Source organism: Apodemus sylvaticus, chromosome 15 (assembly GCF_947179515.1).
Source record: "Apodemus sylvaticus chromosome 15, mApoSyl1.1, whole genome shotgun sequence".
In the NCBI taxonomy this organism is placed as follows: domain Eukaryota; kingdom Metazoa; phylum Chordata; class Mammalia; order Rodentia; family Muridae; genus Apodemus; species Apodemus sylvaticus.
The window spans coordinates 56,130,248-56,149,876 of NC_067486.1; the positions used below are offsets into that span (position 1 = coordinate 56,130,248).

Below are 19,629 nucleotides of genomic sequence, written 5' to 3' on the forward strand. Positions count from 1 at the left end.
TGGCAAGATGGGTGAATGGGTAAAAGGTGCCTACCCCCAAACCAGACCACATGAGTTCGATCCTCAAGACGCAGATGATGGACACATACAAATAAATAATTTAAGGTGTTTATTAAAAATAAAAAAGCTTAAAGATGAAATTTAAAGTACATATTCAGAACACGTTTTTTTAAAATGTTATTTGTCGATAAGAAACTTAAATTGTTGGCATTTATTTGCAGATAGTAAACGAAGGGGATTCGAGTCTTGCCACGGAGCTACCGGAAGAGCCCGAGGAAAATCCTAGCCCTGTTGTGGATGAGAATAATATAGTATCAGCCAAAAAACAGGGACCGAGCACACATAATTGGAGCGGTGACTGGAGCTTTTGGGTACTATCTTTTAATCTTGAATACAAATTCTCTTTAATTCTACAACAGTTTATTTAATCCTTTGTGATTAGCTTCTAGATTTCAGATGTTGTGACTTCTGAGACCCAATGACATTTCTCATTATTTCTTTCATTTGGCCACTAGAAGGCGCTGTTGCCTGGTCGGTGGAATGCAGTGGTCCGCTAGTCTCCTTGTGAAAACACTGCTGTACAATTGGATTGTGTGTTTAGTGTTATCAGCTGTATTGGAGAGATGCTAACATCACATAAACCATGTTTCTAAGTCTCACTCAGAAACAAGCTATTTTATGTAATTTTCATTCAAGGAATTGGTTCCTATGGCAAGCACATCTTAACAATGCACGATCTGCAGTGTGTAATGGCTAGAAGATGGATTTTTAAGTTAGATCTTCAGATCCGTTTTAAGTGTAACTCTGTTATTCTTCCAGTTTCCTCACATAAAAAGAGACTACGACTTTCCGGTAGGCACGTTGAGACCGTAGAGAGTTAGAGAAGACCGTGTCTGTCACTGTTTGAATGCTAACATTTGTTATTTTAATGGGCTCATTCCAAAGCCAGCAATTCCTAGGAGGGTTTTGATATTTGATAGAAATATCACGCCTTACAACTAGAAGTGAGGTTTAAAGAGTGTCACACAGCACCCATGATTCCAGTATTGGTTTATGGGAAACCAGTCTTGGGTATTCTGTATCCTTGAGAATAGACTTTAAAGGACACGGTATCAACAGGCTATTAAGATAAGTACACAGAAAAAAAAAGATAAGTACACAGGATGTCATCTTCTTTATAATTAGGAACTGTCACTGCATGGCTGTTACAGACTCTTCACACAGTCAGCAAGCTCTTACTTCCTAGTAGTAAAAGACTTAGCATCATAAGGTTGTGTTTTATTTTTGGTCACCCATAACCTAAGGAAAATATATTATTGCTAAGAAATACACTAAGATAATATAAACAAAATCAAGCCATTTATATCAACTCTATCATTCTTGCTCACTTAGGAAAAAAAACTATCATTTAGAAACTTTTGGGGGTCAGGGAGAGACAGAAGCATCCTGTGTGGTCCAGGCTGGTCTCCTATTTGCTATGCTAGGGCTAGCCTTGGACTCCTGAGCCTTAATTTTTCCCCTTTTGTTAAAAACAGATTTTCCCCCCTTACATAGTATATCCTGATTGTGGCTCTCCGTCCCTCTATTCTTCCCAGTCCCCTTCCACCTCCTCTCCCGTCTGAGTCCGCGTCCTTTCTGTCTCTCATTAGAAAAGGACAGGCTTCTAAAGAGCAATAATGAAATGTAAGATAAATAAACGACTATGTTTAAGTTGGACAAGACAAACCAACCAAAGGAAAGAGCCCAAGAGAAGGCACTAAAACCAGAGACCCACTTGTTCACACCCTTGGTAATTCTGTAAAAACACTAAACTAGACGCCACAATATACACACAGAGGTCCTACATATTGCATGTATGCAGACCCACGCAGGTTCTGTGTTTTTGCCTCAGTGTCTGTGGGTTCACATGAGTTTGATCGTGTTGCCTTAGAGGGCCTTGCTTGCTTGGTGTCCTCTGTCCCCTCTGCCTCTTGCACTCTGCCTCTTCTTCCTTTGGCTTCTCTGAGCTCTAAGGGGTGGGGGGAATTTGATGGGGACATTCCACTTAGGGCTAAGTGTTCCAGAATCTCTCATTCTCTGTGTAATGTCTGTCTAAGCTTGTTTTTGTGGCTGATATTATTAATTGAGGAAATTTTATAGCTCTGAGGGTTAAGTAGCTTTGGTTACTCTTGGATGATTTAAAGCAAGACAGAGTTACAAAAGGAAAGAGCAACAGAGTAAGACTTTAGAAACAAGGGGGGGAGATGTGTGTGCACCAGACACTTGCTTCTGAAGGTGTAGGAGGACAGCCAAACTGTCATCATCTACTATCTGAATGAATTACAACATCTTGGGCTCAATGACTGGATTGAGATGTCTATTTTTTACAAGATGTCCAGATGACTTACATGTTTTAAAATTTGAAAAGCACATGTTGACAGCATCAAAGGTCTTCATTGCCTCTGTTTAGGTCTTAGGAATTTTTGTATGAATTCACATTGAATGAACTTAAAGGTCAGAATGACATCTTGGGAATTTTGGAGATTTTCCCAGAAGTTAAGGAACCTCTGGAACTTACCCAAACACCAGAGCATTCTAGAGCAGAAACCAACATTAAAGACCCTGCTCAGATTAACCAGAGTTCAGGCAGCTGTAGTTATGACCATGATGTTCCTCCACCTCTTCATCTGGAGTTGCTTCAATATGCTTTTGCCATATTTTAATAAGCTTATGTAAGTTGATGAGATCATTGAAAATATAATAATAAGTGCTTGACAAAGATACCTGGGAGGCAGGACTACCAGCAAACACTCAGGTAGCACAGTCACCTGGGCTGCCTAATTCAAGGGCAGTGTAGTTCTATGACTCCGAGGAAGGCACTGATGGTTGATTTCATCATTGTGCAGTCAGCATAAAGTGTACTCACATAGACACAGGATAGAGCATCCTTTATCCCGATCCATTATGATGCACCGTCCACAGATGGGCATGCCGTCCCTTCACATGGCTGGCAGCTCTGGCAGTACAGGAGGTTTATCTGCAGTAGCATTGTCACAGATAGGTGAGCAGTGTGTCGCACTGTGACATTAAGACTGGTGAAGCATGACTAGGTGATAGGAAATTTTTAGCTTCCTATAATCTCTTGGAACCACCCCAGTGTATATGTTTGGAGGCTTTCTGAGTGAGTGGGATTGGAGAGAGGTAGAAGAAGGGAGTTAACTACATCAGTATATAGTCATCTACTTAAAAAAAATGAATAGTCCACTGTTGAAGGAACTCATTATGCAACATACAATGAAATTTAGGAAGCCTGGAAGAGAATGTATTTCCAGCCATTTTAATTCCATCTGCTTCTACTGTGGCGTCTTCCATGTTGTTGCCTTTTCTTCTCATTATTCTGTTGATAAAGTCAATACAATACAATAAAAAGGCAAAGTTCACAGAATTCAAACCCAACACCAGGAAGACCCAGTAGCAAAACAGGCCCCGTCCTCATGAGGCACAAAATAGGTTATTTAACCAAAATCAAGACTGTCTGGGCCATTTCAGTGTCGAGGAACCAAGAGATGTGACCTTTTTCATTTTACAAAGATTACATTTGTCTGCCTCTATAAAAATACAACTCTAGTAAGTTTCTTTTATTTAACTCTCCTATTGTAATGGAAGTAAAACCCAGGCCCTGGTGGCTGTTGACTAGAATTCATGTCTTGGCTTCTGTCGACAGTTCACAGTTCACGTGCTAAGCAAAAGCAGATGAAGTGTCTGGCTTCATGTGGCATCATAGCTATCAAAATTTCTTTCCAGGATGCAGTGCCAGGTAGGGTTGTACTTCTGGTCAAACTCCTGGTTATGGGCTGCCTTGTCTCCCTCCCTTGCTTTCTCTTAATTCCAGGGATCTAACCCACGGACTTTCGAATGCTGAGTAAATGCTCCACCACTAGGCTAGACCCCTCAGCTCACGGCAAACTCGGTGGCGTACGAATGTCTCCAACACCTGACTAGTTTCCTGCCCTGAGCCCTGCCGCTTCTCCTCCCATGATCTCACCCTTCAGTCCCACAGGGTTACCAGGGGGCGCACAACTAGAGTTGTGGGTCTCCAGGGGCTGGGCTTCCTAGCACCCGTGCCCATGGGAGGAGCCTGCGTGCCCATGGGAGGAGCCTGCGTGCCCATGGGAGGAGCCTGCGTGCCCATGGGAGGAGCCTGCGTGCCCATGGGAGGAGCCTGCTGTCATTACCAAAGCTGTGGCACAGCTCCTGGAAGGTGTCCGAAAAACAGATCACAAACTTCTTAAAGCTTGATGTTTCAAGAACTAAGGAAAATCAGTAATGAGGAATAATTCATCTGGGCAGCTGTTCCACAGGAGTGAACTTAGGGATCACTGTCACTTACCTGAGTGAATTAGCTTGAAAATAGAACATTGGGGATAAAATGGCGTCTGCTCTGCCCCTAGTGGCTTTGCTGTACAGTGATCTAGGGTGCCCTACAGCCCACCTGACTGCAGTGGAATCTCTTGTAAAACAGACTGAGTCACAGTCTGACAACATAGGCCAGTCCCAATGGTATGCAGTTAGAGAGACGTGCTAATATTTGTCTTTCTTGTGAGACTGCTTAAATGCGGAGTATTGGTATGATTAAGTCTCCATAGTTGCTGACAGTGAGAGCCATAACTTCAGGTTTTCAACTTAACTCTTGGTATCAAAGCTAGAATAGGTGAGTGTATGTATATATGTATTTATTTACTTATACAAATGGCAATGTTTAATCCTAGAATATGAGAAATGACTTTCATTGTCGACTTTTATACCTCATGAAACGAAAAATGATAACAGGTGAAACTGAAAATAAAGTTAATGGCAAATAAATATTTATACTTTTCGTCTTTTACCTGTTAGAAAAAAGTACACAGCAAAAGGAAAAAAGATAGTTTTATTTTTCTCTTACCAACTAAAATAATGATATATTCCGTGTGGATTAAAATCCCAGAGGCCAAGCAAACAGCTTTGCGACAGGTCTGTTTGTTGAGTTAGCTCTCTTAGTGATGTGCAGTTAGTCACTACTGGGAGTAGGAAGGGGCCTCTGGGATTTTGTGTTGTGTGTGTTTAGAAGATGACTTAACTGGATTGTTAGATGCAATGGTTCTGTGAATAAGGTGTTGACCACTGGCCATCCTGTCTTACTTTGATATTCTGTTAAGTTCCTCTTAGAAAATGTTTGTCAACTGTGTAAATTCATTTCCTTAGTTGATGATTTTATTTTAAAAGTGAACAAATTACATTTTTCTGAAATTTGTAACTAAAATGAAAATCTATATATTGTCCTTAAATCACTATGATTTTAAAACTCCTAACATTGAATAGGAGTGATATAAATCTTAGATATCTTATATAGAAAGTAAACAGGAAAAGAATATGGAGTAGGAGAATTTTAAAGTGCTCAGAATTCAAATCAACCATGTCCTTCTAGCCTTTTGTTCTAAAACATTTAAGAATAAAACATACATATTTTGAAACACTCTACTCAAATCATGGCTAGCATAGGGAAAGTTTTAAACCAACTTCTAGTCACAGTCCAGCTGTATTTTTAACTGTCCAAGGAAGCAGACATCTTAGTTCCGTGATCTCTCCCTGAGTTACGGTCACCTCACTCTCATCTATGACATTCTACTTGAAAGTGGGGAGGAAACTCAGTGCAGGCCTGCTGCGTAGTCACGTGTAGGGTTAATTAAAGCTGTACTATACATTTTGTCAAAAGAGGCCAGGAAGGCCACTGAGGATTAATTAGTGCATTTGTGAGATACTCTGGTGAGTTTGGAGGAAAGTTACCCTGTGGTCCCCTTGTCTTCTCGGGCAAGGACAACCATGTTTATTCAAACCTATGAAGTCTCTGATGCACTTTACCATGACGACTTTTAAAAAAGAGGACGTTTTCTTTCAGAATTATTTTTTAATTTAATTCTATTTAAATATATTTATGTATGTATGTATATAAAGCACTGTTTTATAAATTGAGGAGGTATTGTCTAACATTTTTAGATTTAACTATAAAGAAAAAGGAGTTAGTATTTTTGGCAATAGGAGGGGGAGAATGTTTAAATTAAATGAACATTTTAGTAAAACTATCAAGAGATGTGGAGTACAAGGTTGAAAATGAAGAGTGAAGTGGTTACCAGAGTTATAGGCATGGGCGCTAATGTCGAAGCAGCCCTGGCACAGGTAAGGAGACATTCCCTTGTCCTTCCATGGGTTAGGACCAAGACAGCTTCAAAAAGCCATGGCTTGTAAGACTTGTACCATCTGTGAAATATTGGCAAGGAAAGGAATCTCCCTACACCTTCAAACTAAAGACAGGGAAACCCGTCTAGCTAAACTGGACTTAGGTGGTGTGGGAGTGAACCTCTCCCGAGAGTTTGGGGATTGAGTATCACACTCTATTAGTGAGCAGAAGGAAATTCAACAAATGACATACCCAGGTTCCAAAACTTAGAGAGTATAGCCGTGGAGTATCAGGGGAGATTGTAGCTCAGTGGGGAGCCCTGCCTTGCTCCCCGTGCAGGGCCTCGGAGGCCTTACATAGACCTGCAAAATGAAAAATGAACCCCAAGTAAGGACTTAACAGGAATAAATAAAAATATAAATGAGTAGTAAAGTTTCAAATGCAGGCAGATTTGCAAGACAGTGAATACAAGGGCTATGGAAAATCAAAGCTGAAGAAAGAGGAGTAGAAATAAATAAATAAACAAAATATCCACATGCTACATTAATTATATATTATATATATATATATATATATATACCACTAAGAGTGTGAAAGAAAATGGCGGCAGATGTAAGGGAACAATGGATACATCCATCAGCATGGTGAACAGCAGCTTCAGACATAAGGGGACGAAAGATCCGTCTCCTTGGCATGGAAGAGGGTTTCAGAAGATGGACCTGGGGAATGAGCAAGGGTAGAGAATTGTGTAAAATGTCCTGTTCCTGAAGGGGAGTGAGAATCTGGGGGTTCAGTGACCCTCCCACAGGATAACTTAAAGACTACGCAAACGGGGCACACGTAGAGGACGAATGAGAGAAGATGAAGATGGCCGTGCTCATGTATTTGAGTGTCTTTGACACACCATCGTGTTCTAAGCCAGTGGGTCTCAACCTTCCTGATGCTGTGACCCTTTAATCCAGTTCCTCACAATGTGGTGACACCACCCCCCCAACCATAGATTTGTTTTGTCTGCTACTTCATAACTGTTACTTTGCTCCCGAGAGGTGTCTCAGTTCCTCAGACCGCCGGAAATACAGGTTTTCCAATGGTCACAATCCGCAGGTTGAGAACTGTTGTTCCAAGTGAATCGGACAGTATCACAACCACCCTAGAAGCTATGTCAGAGTTCAGGACGGATAGATGACAAACAAGTCAATGTCATGCTATGTCAGCTAGTGGTGGGAGCTGCGGAAACAATAAAAGAATGCATGAACGAAGACAGAGTCAACGGGAAGGAGAAGTAACATTAGCTAGGAGGCCCAAGCAAAGATGTACTGAGCAGGTCCTAGTGGTGGAGGAGTGGGGGGGAATGAAAACTCAGTTCTCTCCAATAGTGTCATTGGGTATTTTCATTTGCAGATGCTCTTTCTCAAGTTGAGCTTTCTTGGTCTTCCCGATTCAGGGATAGTTTATTTGTTTATTTGTTTTAATTACAAATAGACATTGAGTTATCTCAAATGTTAGTTCTATATCAAGTGAAATGATATGATTTTTTATTCCTTTTTTAGCTGATCTCATTGATTAACTTTTGCCTATTAAGCCAGCCATGGGTCCCTGGGTCATGATGTTTTATTCATTTTCTGTATTGCTGAAGGGTATTTGTTCACATTTTAAGAATTTTTGCATCTGTATTCCAAAGGATATTTTTCTATCATATTCTGTCTTTGTAATATTTTTTATCTAGTTTTGATATTAGAGAATTACTTGCTTTACACAAGGAATTGAGATTTGTTCTTTTCTAACTTAATATTTTGAAAAAATTGTGCATAACTGGAATTGATTGTTTTAAACATTCCAGCCTTCTCCAGTGAAGCCATCTAGTCTTGGAGATTTCCATCTTGGGAAATTTGAAATTATAAATTCAGTTTCCTTGGAGATTGTGGACCAGTTTAAATGAACTATTTCATACTGAGTGAGCTATGGTAGTTGTATATTTTGAGAAGCCAGAGTGTTCTCCAAGGTGATACATTCATATGTATAGAGGTATATGGGTTTCCCCTTATTTCCTTTGAGATCTATAGCATCTACAGTGTTATCTTCTGTTTTATTATTAATAATGATAATTCATATTTTGTCTCCTTTTTGCTTTTCATCAGTCTTGCTGCAAGTTTGTCCACTTAATTGATTGTTTTAAAATAATGATCTCTCTCTCTCCCATTTATAAGTTTCATTGTTTTTGTGTTCCAATTTAAAAAAATAATTTACTCTCTTCTTTATTGCCTTTTTTTCAATTAAAAAATGTTTTTTTCCTGTTCTGAGTTCTTGCACGTGGCCTTTAGATGATTCCAGACATTTGCTTTCTCCAAGTTTCATCGTAACCTTTGTCATGTGGTCTGATTGCATTAATACATAGAAGATGGTTGGACTGATAAGTAGACGTTTTATTGTCGATTTGTTTCCTGCTCCTGTTCCTGTTTATTCTCCATTTATTTATCTGTGTGTCAAATATTTTAGGCAATTATTTTAATTTTGATTTAAAATGTTTAAGGTATAAACATGTATGTGTGTGTGTGTGTGTGTGTGTGTGTATGTATGCCAGGGCATAACCTGTCGGAGTCTATTCTTTCCTTCCACCATTTGGATTTCTGGATATTAAGCCAGGTCACCAGGCTCCTGTTCCAGTGTTATTCTGTTGCTGTGATGAACAGTAGGGAGGAAAGGCTTTATTTGGCTTCTTCTTCCGGGTGACAGTTCATCCTCAAGAACTCCAGCAGGAACTCAAAGCAGCAACCGTGAGAGAGCAGTGTTTGCTGTCCTGCTCACCGGCCCCTGCTCAGCTAGCTTTCGAACACACCGAAGGACTACCTGACTGGAGATGGTGCTGCCCACAGTGGGCTGGGCTCTCCTGCACAAAATGATAATCAAGCTAATCCCCCACAGACAGGCCCACAGGCCAATCTGATCTAGGCAGTTCCTCAGTCGAGGCTTTTTGTCTCTGAGCTGCCAAGTTGACAGTGGAAGCTAGGACAACCCTGACCCATCATCTCACAGAGCCTTAAGTTCATCAAGCATGGTTTTCTTTTCTTCTTTGAACATTTGGGGAATAATTTCTTTGATGTCTTAGACTCTTAAACGCAGTGCCCGAGGCCCATCAAGGATTGTTTCTATTACCTGTTGATGTTTTTTCTCTTTTGTTGCTCACCATACCATGCTTTATATATATTTTTTTAAAAAACTAACCTTTGGATGATTCAAATGGCATGTGTGCTAGTGATTCTGTGGATTAGAGGTTATCTTCAGTGGGGTTCCAGGTTCCTGGGTCCTGCTACAAAGAATTCACCAGAGACAATTAGACAGTAGCAAGCAAAAGAAGAGAATTTATTCAGAAAGATGAACTTCCAAAGGAGGCAAAATGGAGCAGGTTTTGCCATTTCCCAATGAATCTTCACTTTTCTGGGCATGATTCGCCTGTCGCATGTCATTCTCCTTAGAACTTGATGTGGCACACGTCATATTATTGTCTTAACTTGCCACCCAGGGTGAGATTTATTATTACTATGAGCCATGGGCTGTTTTCCGATATTCTAGAGTGCCTCTGCACCTGTGCCCGAGGCATGAGCCAGTCTGGGTTTGCCTCAGCCGGAAATTCCAGCCTTCCTCTTTGCCTGAGTGCTTTTTCCATATGACAGTTTTGCAAGGCTTTACTTTCTAGGCCTTGCTCTCTGCCCTACCCACCTGCCTCATTAGCATCTCTGCGTTCTGAGTGCTCTCTCCCTGCCCAAGGGATTGCCATTGTTGATTTTGTTTAAGAACTTGCTTAGAGTAAATTTGGGTTTGTCCTATAACACATGGGGAATGGATATCTCTGCTGGACTTATTATTGCTTTTCTTTTCTCTTTAAGCCTGACTTTCTGGGAGTCACCCTGTATATTGACAAGTGATTGCTGAATGTTACACTCAAGCACAAAGATCCAGAAAGGCCTTTCCTTCTGCTGACAGATCTGTGTGTCCATTAGGTAATGGGGTCAAAGTTCAAGCTCTTCTCATTTGACCCAGTTTCCACAGAGCCTCCCTTCTCTTGTGAGTCCAGGCAGGATGTGGAAGTAGCTCTAGCTCTGTCTCCTGGTGGCTCCCCTCATCTGCAGTTTTGTTTGGAAGGAACATATGGATGTGTCAAGGCCACGCGGCCTCCTTTGCTCCTAGAACCGTCTGCCAAAGCCCTCGCTAATCTGCGGCTTGGCTTGTTCCAGGTGGGACTGTGCTCAGGCCGCCCTGATGACTTTAGGGCTCCCCTGTTTACTTGTAAACACAGCCTTTCTGCTTTCTCTGCATCCGCCCAGCCTCCTCTGTCAGCACAGCTCCTCGCTTTCATGGCCTGCCCCGCGTTCACAGAAGCATCACACGGATGGCTTCTGAAGTGTTCATGGTTCCTTCAAATAAGGACATAATATTGACAGAAAGAATGTGACTCTTAAGTTTCATTTTGAATGTGTTTTCTAAGCGATTACGAGTGTAAGTAAACAGAAACCTAATCTTTTTATCGTTTCAGATCTCGAGCTCCACCTACAAAGACAGGAATGAGGAATACAGGCATCAGTTTACACACCTGCCCGACTCAGAGAAACTGATAGCAGGTACTCAGGCCTCGGCAGACAGACAGACAGACATGACGGACTAGATGCTAGCCCATCATGCTAGATAGGGACTGCTTTGCGAGGAAAGCAGGGTCCGTTTTGCAGTTAGATGAGCGTTAAGCCACGTGTAACCAGGGAACAGTGATTTCTGACCTGTGAGATATTCCGCACTAAGAAGAAACGAGTGCTCATGGTTTCTTCCGGTCCCTCTGTATCTGAAGGAACATTTAGATTTGATATGGTAGCGCTCCTGAGAAAAATACACTCCCCAACAAGTGCACTGATAGATCAATTTAATAAGAATGTTCTAGAGATAAATGTAGGAATAAGTCATTATTCGTGTTATGGTTCATGCAGGATTTTATATGTGCTAGGCTTTCCAGTAACAAATTTAGTCATTTTTGTAATAGAAATGTTTTATTGTGTATTTGTTTTTGTATACGTACCCCACCCTCACACACACACACACACAGAGGCATGCAGGTGTGAATGTGTGTGGAGGCCAGGGGCCAATGCTGAACACCTCCCAAATCAGCTCACCGTATGTTCTGAGACTGGGTGTCTCAGTGAACCTGAAGCTCACCAGTTGGCTACATTCCTCCTGTCTTCTTTCCCAGGGCTGATATTCCAAGCATGCTACCATACTCAGCTACCATACTCAGCTTATGTTTTTTAAATTTAATTTAATTATTTTTGTGCATATAGTTTTGCCTGCAAGTGTATCGTGAGACATATGTGCATGCAGTGTCTCCTGAGGCCAGAAGAGGGTGTCAGATCCCTTAAGACTGACATTATAGAGGGTTGTGAGCCACCATGTGGATGCTGGGATTGAACCTGGAACCTGGGCCCTCTGGAAGAGTAGCCAGTGCTCTTAACCATTGAGCTATTACTCCAGGCCCCACATCTGGATTTTTATATGGCTTCCGAGGAATGAAATCAGGTCTTATGCATCCAGGTTGGCCTGGAATGCATCGTATCTGGGGATAATCCTGAGTTCCTGATCCTCCCGTCTCTACCTCCCCAGTGCTGTGATTACAGACATATGTCACCACATCCAACAGCAGAAGCAATATATTTTTTATAATAAAAATTTCAAATATGAAATTGAGAGGAAAGTGGTGGTGTGTACAGAAGGACTTGGAGGGAAAGGAGAGCCAGTTGTCTTTTTGTTGTGATGGAAGGCTAAGGTTAATTGTTAAATACAATTACAACTTTTTTTTTTTTTGCATGTGTTACAAATGTTCTTCCTAGCCTCCCACTTAAAACAGAAGGCTTTTCACAGAAACCATTCTCAAATGTATCCTGTTGGTTCCTAAGGTGCTTTGTTGTATCCAGACAGGGTCTTTCAATGTACTCCTGCTGGCCTGCAACTTTCTATGTAGATCAGCTGGCCTCAAACTGGGAGCTATTCCCCTGCCTCTACCTTCTAAGCACTAGAATTACAGGAGTATTATCACCACCCCCTGGTGATTTTTGTCAACTCAAAAGATACTAATTTCATCGTACATTCCTTGTAACACCCAGGAAAATGGGGAGAAAAGAGTTGGCTCTTCTTTGGCTAATATTTTGTCTTTTGTACATTTTTCAGTATGTGTGTTTGTTTTTAAAAAGTTACATTTTGCCGGGCGGTGGTGGCGCACGCCTTTAATCCCAGCACTTGGGAAGCAGAGTCAGGCGGATTTCTGAGTTCGAGGCCAGCCTGGTCTACAGAATGAGTTCCAGGACAGCCTGAAACCCTGTCTCAAAAAAAAAAAAAAGTTACATTTTTACATCTGTTTTCCCATCTGGTACAGTAACATGTTTAATGCAGACATTCAGAACCTGACATAAAGGGGAGAAGGGCTGCACAGGGAACGTTTTCGGGGTGTCAGGATGGTTCTGTATCGTATCTTGGAGATGGTCACGTGACCGTTCACCGGCCACACCTTCGTGCAGCAACTTCGCTGCTTATAACATTTTTAGAAATACCCAATGCCTCAGGAACATCCGGTTGTAACAGTGACACTCTTTGTGTTATAAATGAGTGAACCAACTCCAACCATGAGTGGCTGGGTATATGTAGTTGCTCTTTGCTATTTCAGGAGATTGGATCCAGGAAGCCCCTCCGATGCCAAGGTCCGTGGCTACCCAAGCTCCTATGTAAAGTAGCATTGCCTTCACATGGAACCTAAGCACATTCTTTTATGTAGTTTAAATCATCTCTGGGTTACTACTAATGGCTCACACAATGTAAACGAGATGTAAATGGTCGCTATATGTGTATGTATTGTTTAGGGAATCGTGACCTGAAAAGAAGTTTGCACATGTTCAGTACAGATGCAGTTCTTTTAAAAAGAAACATTTAAGCATACCTTTGTGATTTAGTCTGAGAAGGCAGAAGCCATGTTTATGGAAGGCTTGTCTATTCCCTATCTTGTTGCGGTATTCTTCCAACCCAATTACCCTGTAAAAGACATCCCAACTCAATATCAATACAAGCTATATGCCTAGATTGGGCAGATCTCCCACTACACTACTCTATTCCCATCTATGTTATCCCATGTAGCATGCAGTTTCTCCAGACCCCGAGCTTCTCTCCATCCTCCCCGACGGTCCTCTGTAGCTCCTCTCCTTTCCAGTGATGTTCTGATCTCCATAGCTCCTTCCCCTTCGATCCTCTTCTCCTCCCCCAAACTCTCAGCTCCTCCCACTTCCTCCCGCCCAAAAGTTAAGGTGGGGAGAAGGTTCACAAGGCACCTGTGTAAGATTTACTCCTGGTCTGCAGCCCCTCCTAGGAGTGGAATTAGCATCAAAATACAAACCCAGGGCTATCCACAACACTATCTCTGTCTGCTAAGACTCTGGCAGCAGGGAACTTGTCTAGAGCTCAGGTCTTGATTTCTTAAAACACCCCTCTCCCCAAAGAAACTTCTGCAGCAGTAACAACTGAAGACCAGTGAGGATGGAGTATGTTATGGTTATAGTGCCAACGGTGGGTTAAGAAAAGGGAAACAGGCTGGGCGGTGGTGGCGCACGCCTGTAATCCCAGCACTCTGGGAGGCAGAGGCAGGTGGATTTCTGAATTCGAGGCCAGCCTGGTGTACAGAGTGAGTTCAGGACAGCTAGGGCTATACAGAAACCCTGTCTCGAAAAAACCAAATCCAAAAAAAAAAAAAAGAAAAAAAAAAGAAAAAAGGGAAACAGGCAGTGACTTGGAACAGCGCCTGATGATCAAAGTTAGAATAGCTTAAGCAACAAAATAACAAGTTGGGATAATGAACCAAAGAATCAAATAAATATCTATGAGTCCATATTGTTATGAATAAATGCTCGAATAATTAAGCAGTAATGGAGGAGTGACATAACAGTCTTCCCTAAACTTTCCGAAGTTTAGGGGCTGGAGAGACAGCTTCATTGGTGATGTGCCTGATGAACAAGAACAGGGACCTGAATCCAGCCTAGAACCCATATTAAAAGCCCTGTGTGGGGATGCTCTCCTGTGACCCCTGCAGCAGGGGAGGGGTCGGGGCTGAGGAGACAGGCCAATCAGTGAAGCTCAAGGCTAGTTACCCTAGACAACTCAGTGAGCTTCAGGTTCAATGGGCGACCCTGTCCTAAAATAATGTGGTGGATCAGTGTAGGTACACAGAGAGACAAAACAAACCTCAGAGTGTGGTGTGTGTGACAGCCCTGCAGGCCCCCTTAGGACCAACATGGCTGAGCTGAGGATGTCTTCCGTGGAGAGAGCGCCTGCCTCATAGCTCCCTCCCCAGTACCATGCAGACAGGATGTGGTGGCACAGGCCTGTAATTCCAGCATCGGAGGGTTGGAGGCCAGAGGATTGGAGGTTCAAAGTGAGTCTGAGGCCAGCCTGGCTAGGCTCTGTGAGAACCTGTCAGAAATGAAGGAAGAAAAGGAGGGGTGAGGGCAGAAAGGAAGACCAGCCCAGAAGTGAGGCAGGTTGGCATTATCAGGTGTCCCATTTAGTCCATCTTAATGTTACCTAGTAATTAGGGGGAAAAAGCTGCTACCTGAGTCGGTTCAAATCGGTAGGAAACCTACCTCTGACACAGGTAGGTTTGTAAAGGGAAGTCAGTTACCCAGCAAAGCGAGGCTCTGGCCTTCCTGGATGGTTCCTGGGTCCCTGGGCTGTGAGGCAGGTGAGAAGCCTCTTTGGCTTTGGTAAGATTCAGATCCCCTCCAGGGGAGGAGGAAAAGAACTGATAAGTCATTGAAAGAAAATGCTCTGAGAGAACCCAGGGGACGTGGGCCTCCCCTCCCGCCACAGGCACAAGGGTCTTTTCCTTCCTTTTTCTTTTTCAATTTATATTTACTCTTTTAGTTGTTGCAAGTAAAAAGCTAAAAGGAGAGGTTTTTTTCCTTGAAATTTAAATACTAAATCTAAAACAATCTTTAAAATGTTCTTCTAAGGGGTAATTTTCTGCTTAGTGAGGTCCTCCACACGGTGCTTTCCATGATCACTGCCGCAAAGTGGAATATTTGGAAATAAGTATTTCCTGATATTATTGGATTTTAAAACTTGTTTTATTTACTGTAATTTTTTCAAAGCTGGGCGTTGTAGTACACTCCTTTAATACCAGCACTTGGGAAACAGAAGCAGGCAGATCTCTGTGGATTCGAGGTCAGCCTGGTCTACAAAGTGAGTTTCAGGCCAGTTAGAGGTACATAGGGAGACCCTGTCTCAATAATAATAATAACAATAACAATAATAAAGAAAAAGAAAAAGCACATTCTATTCCTTATGGACAACATGCCCACGTTCTAAATTCTTGAGTAAGGCAAAGAATGCATCTTGCTTATTTAACTACATTTAATGTATATTGTATTGATTCGCTCCTGGATTCTCTTCCTGCTTTGTTATGCACCTTTTATCTTGTGATTATGAAAACAAATCTTTATAGACATTGGAGCCATTTAATTGTGCTGTAATTGATCATGTTATTGCTACCAAATTGAATAAAGCAAGATGTGTCAAAGTGACCTAAGGAGCTTGGTTAATTTCTTGAGTTTCACTACAGCCTTCTGGTAAACCATTATGAAGTTACGAAGTCTGTAACAATGATTTTTGATAAGCATTATTTTCTTATTGTGTTCTAGGTGAATCAGGTTGCTAATATAACTGACCAGGTAGAACATTTTCTCCTGAAATGTCAAATATTTTTATAGTAGATACTCGTTTATAAGTAGCGAAGTTGGGACCACAAAAAAATGCAGAACTTTTGCTCTTTTAAAAAAAAAGTGCTGGTATTAAAATATCACTCTATTATGTGTGATATAACACCTTTGCTACCTTTTGTAGGTATTTATTTTTCTTTGCCACAATTTTAAGCAATTTTACTGTGGTTTGCATTTATTATGATAGCCCGCATTTTAAGGAAGCCACATTTTAAAATTACATCCACATATATCAAATATTCTTCTGTTGAAATATTCCAGGTGTGTGCTGCCTCTTTCAATATAATTGGTATAAAAGCATGCAGGGCGATCTATGATCTGGCAGGGCAGGTACCATCTGACAGCCTGTGACACAGTCACTTTAACCTTGCCCCAGACCTATGTTGTCAGAACTCCAGGGCCGGGCTAGCACTCTCTTATCAGCCAACCAGGTATCTCTGGAGTGTGAGAAGCATTGGGCCATAAAATGTTTCAATGAGATAAAAATTTCATGACACAAGAAGGTGACCTTTAACCCAGTCTACTTGAAACATACGTATTAGGGAATGAGATACCTAATTTGCCTGCTTATTTACTAACAGCTTTTATTTGGTGGCATTTCAGTTTTTCTCCCCTGAAGGAAGCACTGTAAAAGGTTTACTACCTTGCTTGGTGCTTAAAATTTAACACAACTGAAGCTAAATATTTTGAGGCTTAGTCAACTTTTTTGTTTTGTGCTACTTTGAGACAGGGTCTCTTTATCTAGATTTGACTGCCCTGGAACTCACTGTGTCCAGCTGGCCTCAAACTCCTGGAGATCCGGCTGCCTCCTGAGCTGGGTAAACATATGCACCACCCATGCCTGGCAATTTTTATTTTAAAATAAAAAAAAATTACTTTATGCAGTTTTAAAATTTAGCAGTTGATGGAGTCATCTCACAGACGTTCTTTATATCCTATACTGTGAGTAAGTGGGAGCTTTGGTTTGCCTTTAGGCATGAAACGAAAGCTTAATCTTAGAGGCACTTAGTTGCGCTGCTTAGTTTCTAACAACTTGACACAAACTAGAGTCATCTGGGAGAGAGACCCTTGACTGAAGAACTGTCTCCATCAGCTGGCCTGTGAGCAGGTCTGTGAGGATTGTTCCTGATTCCCAATTGACGACTGACAGATTGACGTGTAAGAGTTTAGCTCACCGTGGGTGCTTCTAACCCTAGCCAATTGGTCCTGGGTTGTATAAGAAAGCAAGCTGAGTGTCTGGGAAACAAGCCAGTAAACCGTGTTCTCCAGTGGTTTCTGCTCCTGTTCCCACCATGACTTCCCTCATAGATGACAGACTGTGATGCAGAAATGTAAACCAAATAAGCCCTTTCCTCCTCTTCCAGGTTTCTTTGGATTATAGTGTTTATTGCGACACCAGAAGGCAAACTAGACAGTAGCCATTGCTTCCTTTTCAGTTCCGTCAAAATACCCTGACAGAAGCAGCTTAGAGAAGAAAGGGTTATTTCAGTTCACAGTGCCAGGCTATGGTCCGTTAGAGGGGGAGCGCTGGCTACATTACATTTATAATCAGGAACAAGAGGAATGAACGCATGCTGGCTTGTGCTCAGACACACTCTCTACTCTTACACAGGCAGGAACTCAAACCAAGGGAACAAGCAGTGCTGCCCACAGTGGTCTAGTCTTCCCACCATAATCAAGACAGTCTCCTAAGGCATGCCCACAGCCAATCAGTCTCGACAGTCTCTCACCAAGACACCTCTCCTAGGTAATCCTAGATGGTGTCAAGTTGACAATAAAGGCAAGGTCTCTTTAAATATCTCTGGCTGGCCTGGAGCTCAGTATGTTGATTAAGTTCAAACTCAGAAAGACCTGTCTGCCTCTGCCTCCTGAGTACTGGGATTAAAGGTGTGTGTCACCACGCCCAGCCTCTCAGCTCTCAAATGTGCTGCGTGTTTTTCTACCATGGGGCCTATGCATGTCCTGGTCTATCGTAATTATGTCATCTCTTTATTGATCTTTGGATTCTTTTTTAAAGATGACTTAGTCAGGTAGATCATTCCTGATAACACTTCTCCATAGCCCCCCCTCAGCTGTATAACCCCTCTTGTTCTGTATCTTTACCCATTGGTTATCATCTTACTTGGCGTTGTATCTGTTGCTGGTTAATCTTCACTGTCAACTTGATTGGATTTGCCGGCTCCTAGGAGACAGACCTCTGGGTGTGTCTGGATGTGGGTCACACCCTTCTGTCCATGAGCTGGGTCCTATAACTGAAGGGATCCACTGGGGAAAAGCAGCTGAGCATGTCGATGCCCCTTCTCTGCTTCTCCATCACTGATCAACCTACTCCCACCCCGTGCCCCTCCTACCCAGGGGGACCGTGTTCCCGGGGGTAACGGTAGTAGTTACCTTAAAATCCCCCAGCAAAAGCAACGGGAAGGAGAACGACCTCATTTTTGCTCACAGTCCATGATGGTGAGAAAGTCATGGTGTTGGGCACTCGAGGTGCCTTGTCACATTGCACTCCTGGTCGGGAAGCAGCGAGTTTTCTCCATCTTGTACAATTAGGGACCCCAGCCCGTAGAATGGTACCACGCATGTCCAGGGTGGGTGTCACTTGCTCAGTTAATCTGATTGAAGCAGTCCCTCACAGGAAAGCCCAGAGGCTTATCTCCCAGACAATTCCAGATTCCAGAAGGTTGACAATATCAACCACCATACCTATCTTTCATTTACAAAGTTCCCAGGAGGGCAAGAAATATTTCTGATGGACCTAGTGCCCAACAAAATAGCTGTCATTGAGTGTATGGATGTATGAATGCATGAATGAACAAGCGAATGAATGAATGAGTAGGCAGGGATGGCGTCCCAGGAGCTGAAGTAGTTGGTATAAGGTTTATTCTGTTGTCAGACTTTTGTGAATGACCTTCTCTCATCTTTGTCCCCACAGATTACGCCTGTGCTCTCCAGAAGGATATCTTGCTTCAGGGGCGGCTGTACCTTTCAGAAAACTGGCTGTGTTTCTATAGCAACATCTTCAGATGGGAAACTACAGTAAGATACGTTTGCATTTGATTATTTGTTGATAGAAATAACTGCACAGTTAGAATAAATAGAATTCTTAACAGGAATGTATTTAAGATGATTCAAAAGTAAAACCATACATATTTGTCTATCTACCTTTATGTTAGTATACCGTGTTTATGTATGCTTAAATGCGTAATGTATTTTTCTAATTTTAACACGTCAAGCCCCATTCGTACTTTACTGCAGTTAGGCTGGAAGGGGCTTGGCTGTCAAAACCACGGCTACCTGACAGACTGTCTTGATTGTGCTTGGGGGTTTAAATGTGGACCCTGAACTACCTTGTCTTTCACACCCAGCCCTAATGTTAGACCCTCATATTGATGGGCATAACACTGAAGGGAGCGTATCTGACCCACCCAGAGCCCCTCTCCTCTAATGACATGTTCACAGAGAACACAGCATGTGCCTGTAAACTCCTAAAGCAGGGCTTTCAGCCAAATGCTCTGGATTAGACAGATGTAAACACTGATGTATTTAGGGTTGTGTATGCCTCTGAAAACAAGCATCAGTTTTTAAAAAGTATTTTGTGTGTATGTGTGTGTGTGTTTAGATCTCCATTGCTTTAAAGAATATAAC

At 42.2% G+C, this 19,629-nt stretch overlaps 1 long non-coding RNA gene across 1 annotated transcript; it reads left to right on the forward strand.

Annotated features, from left to right (window-relative positions):
• The first annotated feature begins 233 nt into the window (after positions 1-233).
• LOC127665615 (uncharacterized) lies at positions 234-19,014 on the forward strand. Its single transcript, XR_007973473.1, has 3 exons — positions 234-371; positions 10,725-10,809; positions 18,917-19,014. It is a non-coding gene; the product is annotated as an uncharacterized LOC127665615 (long non-coding RNA).
• The last annotated feature ends 615 nt before the right edge of the window (positions 19,015-19,629 follow it).